Source organism: Schistocerca gregaria, unplaced genomic scaffold (genome assembly GCF_023897955.1).
Source record: "Schistocerca gregaria isolate iqSchGreg1 unplaced genomic scaffold, iqSchGreg1.2 ptg000470l, whole genome shotgun sequence".
NCBI lineage: Eukaryota > Metazoa > Arthropoda > Insecta > Orthoptera > Acrididae > Schistocerca > Schistocerca gregaria.
The window spans coordinates 2,830,971-2,835,136 of NW_026061884.1; the positions used below are offsets into that span (position 1 = coordinate 2,830,971).

At 46.2% G+C, this 4,166-nt stretch overlaps 1 non-coding gene across 1 annotated transcript; it reads right to left on the reverse strand.

Moving 5' to 3' along the window:
* Positions 1–222: 222 nt before the first annotated feature.
* On the reverse strand, positions 223–294 carry Trnai-aau (transfer RNA isoleucine (anticodon AAU)). Its single transcript has one exon. It is a non-coding gene; the product is annotated as a tRNA-Ile (tRNA).
* Positions 295–4,166: the final 3,872 nt, after the last annotated feature.

Sequence of the window (4,166 nt, forward strand, 5' to 3'; positions counted from 1 at the left end):
GCGAGAGGCTCTGAGATATGTGAGAAATACGTCTATAAAATGTAATTCAGACTGCCTCGTCCCACCTTATGCTGTACCGCTTTGGCAAATGCTTTATCTGCGCCATTCGCCTTAATCGCATCTGAGAGTGATTCTTAAAAAAACGCCTGTCGCTAATTGTTCGTCATCACAGGTACTGTTTGCTATACGGCCACGACGCGCAACTGATTTCCAAAATTCATCTTTCTCTTGTGAGGATGGAACTTACGACCCCTGGTTTATTAGACCAGTGCTCTACCACTGAGCTAAAGAGGCGCGGCCTAGCGGTGCTCTTGGGTACTTCGTCCTTACGGTCGTCTGCATCATCAGACTTTAGCTGACAACACTTCATCGCACACTAGATCGCGTGTTTTTGCAGTTTCCTTCCCACTGCCACTGTCAGAAACCTGCCGTGACGGTATAGTGTCAGTAAGTGCTGACTAAAGAAAGCGCATCGTACTGTGAATAATTCGAGACAATTGTGCAAATCAGATATTAAGTGTGTACTAGTAAAGTATCACCATAAAAACTCAGGATAAGCCAGAGGAAGCACCCACATTCCCAGGTGCAGTAATATTGTGATCGACCAATACAGGGTGTCCAAAATAAAAGAGATCCGTGATATACTGATCGTGATGACTGAAGCAGTCAGTGTATTGTTATTTCTTAACGCTAGGGCGGCGCTCAGCGCTCGAATGTACCTGCCGGGTAGCACGTCACACAGTACTCGTTTGGGTTGGGTGGTCCCATACAGAATCTCCCCATGATGCCTAATGTTTTCCTAACGTCACACTCGTCACGTACTTCACTTTTATGTCATAATCATTTCTGAGAGGTAAAGAAATTGCATGACAACATGCAGAGCTAGTGGCGTCAAAATTAACGCACATACTTTATGTGACTCAAAAGCCGAACGAGTTACTTTCCGTCGTTGTTTTAGATGTGCAAGTGATAGTCAAAACTCGCTGTGTCGGCACTCTGCCGACCATTTCGCTAGTTAACACCGGTCTTGTTGTGTGTGTTTCAAGCTCAAGAGCATCTCCAAGCAAAAAATGGTCAACAGCAACATTCAGACGGTTTCGTACTGCTCAATTGCTACATTAAAACGTTATGTTTCTTTTTCAGAACTGGAAAAACACAAGCGTGACATCATTCGAACCTGTAATCTTCAGATCCGAAGCCCGACGCCTTATCCATTAGGCCACACGGTCACTGACGACCAACATTTACATGTATACGACTCATCTCGAAACGCTCACACCCCTGAGGATTTGTGTTTTCGTTCTACACAGCCGCTGCCCCTTGCTCTTTCCCACCCATTCGTTACATTCAACCTCTGACGTGACCGACCAAATATAGACTGAGAAACTAGACCACACACATTGTGCATTCGGAATCGAAGGCAGGGCGTCCCTCGCCACATTTGCTACGATTGCCATTTGCTACTTCTGCAGAAGCGGCGGCGGCGACGACGACGACGACGACGACGACGACGAATATCGCGAGAGGCTCTGAGATATGTGAGAAATACGTCTATAAAATGTAATTCAGACTGCCTCGTCCCACCTTATGCTGTACCGCTTTGGCAAATGCTTTATCTGCGCCATTCGCCTTAATCGCATCTGAGAGTGATTCTTAAAAAAACGCCTGTCGCTAATTGTTCGTCATCACAGGTACTGTTTGCTATACGGCCACGACGCGCAACTGATTTCCAAAATTCATCTTTCTCCTGTGAGGATGGAACTTACGACCCCTGGTTTATTAGACCAGTGCTCTACCACTGAGCTAAAGAGGCGCGGCCTAGCGGTACTTTTGGGTACTTCGTCCTTACGGTCGTCTGCATCATCAGACTTTAGCTGACAACACTTCATATTACCGGCTAATATTTGCAGCTATGGCGACAAATTACTGCTTGACTACACATCTGACACGTAACCGATGTGCTCTCCAAACAACAACACTTGCATTTCAGAACATGTCTTTCACACATGTCTACAAAATCACCTTCACCTTCAAATACAGCTTCCTTGCGACTGACAGAGACGTAGGCAAAGTTTAAAGTTGCTATTTCCATTAAATCTCGTTAATCAGAAAAACGGTAATTTACACTTGCAGCGGAACAAAATTCCGTTCCGCCCAGCGTCTGGCTCGAACCCACGACCCTGGGATCAAGAGTCTGACGCTCTACCGACTGAGCTAGCCGGCTACCTCGGTGAATACCTGCCGGGTAGCACGTCACACAGTACTCGTTTGGGTTGGGTGGTCCCATACAGAATCTCTCCATGATGCCTAATGTTTTCCTAACGTCACACTCGTCACGTACTTCACTTTTATGTCATAATCATTTCTGAGAGGTAAAGAAATTGCATGACAACATGCAGAGCTAGTGGCGTCAAAATTAACGCACATACTTTATGTGACTCAAAAGCCGAACGAGTTACTCTCCGACGTTGTTTTAGATGTGCAAGTGATAGTCAAAACTCGCTGTGTCGGCACTCTGCCGACCATTTCGCTAGTTAACACCGGTCTTGTTGTGTGTGTTTCAAGCTCAAGAGCATCTCCAAGCAAAAAATGGTCAACAGCAACATTCAGACGGTTTCGTACTGCTCAATTGCTACATTAAAACGTTATGTTTCTTTTTCAGAACTGGAAAAACACAAGCGTGACAGCATTCGAACCTGTAATCTTCAGATCCGAAGTCCGACACCTTATCCATTAGGCCACACGGTCACTGACGACCAACATTTACATGTATACGACTCATCTCGAAACGCTCACACCCCTGAGGATTTGTGTTTTCGTTCTACACAGCCGCTGCCCCTTGCTCTTTCCCACCCATTCGTTACATTCAACCTCTGACGTGACCGACCAAATATAGACTGAGAAACAAGACCACACGCTTTGTGCATTCGGAATCGAAGGCAGGGCGTCCCTCGCCGCATTTGCTACGATTGCCATTTGCTACTTCTGCAGAAGCGGCGGCGGCGGCGACGACGACGACGACGACGACGACGACGACGAATATCGCGAGAGGCTCTGAGATATGTGAGAAATACATCTATAAAATGTAATTCAGACTGCCTCGTCCCACCTTATGCTGTACCGCTTTGGCAAATGCTTTATCTGCGCCATTCGCCTTAATCGCATCTGAGAGTGATTCTTAAAAAAACGCCTGTCGCTAATTGTTCGTCATCACAGGTACTGTTTGCTATACGGCCACGACGCGCAACTGATTTCCAAAATTCATCTTTCTCCTGTGGGGGATGGAACTTACGACCCCTGGTTTATTAGACCAGTGCTCTACCACTGAGCTAAAGAGGCGCGGCCTAGCGGTGCTCTTGGGTACTTCGTCCTTACGGTCGTCTGCATCATCAGACTTTAGCTGACAACACTTCATATTACCGGCTAATATTTGCAGCTATGGCGACAAATTACTGCTTGACTACACATCTGACACGTAACCGATGTGCTCTCCAAACAACAACACTTGCATTTCAGAACATGTCTTTCACACATGTCTACAAAATCACCTTCACCTTCAAATACAGCTTCCTTGCGACTGACAGAGACGTAGGCAAAGTTTAAAGTTGCTATTTCCATTAAATCTCGTTAATCAGAAAAACGGTAATTTACACTTGCAGCGGAACAAAATTCCGTTCCGCCCAGCGTCTGGCTCGAACCCACGACCCTGGGATTAAGAGTCTGACGCTCTACCGACTAAGCTAGCCGGCTACCTCGGTGAATACCTGCCGGGTAGCACGTCACACAGTACTCGTTTGGGTTGGGTGGTCCCATACAGAATCTCCCCATGATGCCTAATGTTTTCCTAACGTCACACTCGTCACGTACTTCACTTTTATGTCATAATCATTTCTGAGAGGTAAAGAAATTGCATGACAACATGCAGAGCTAGTGGCGTCAAAATTAACGCACATACTTTATGTGACTCAAAAGCCGAACGAGTTACTTTCCGACGTTGTTTTAGATGTGCAAGTGATAGTCAAAACTCGCTGTGTCGGCACTCTGCCGACCATTTCGCTAGTTAACACCGGTCTTGTTGTGTGTGTTTCAAGCTCAAGAGCATCTCCAAGCAAGAAATGGTCAACAGCAACATTCAGACGGTTTCGTACTGCTCAATTGCTACATTA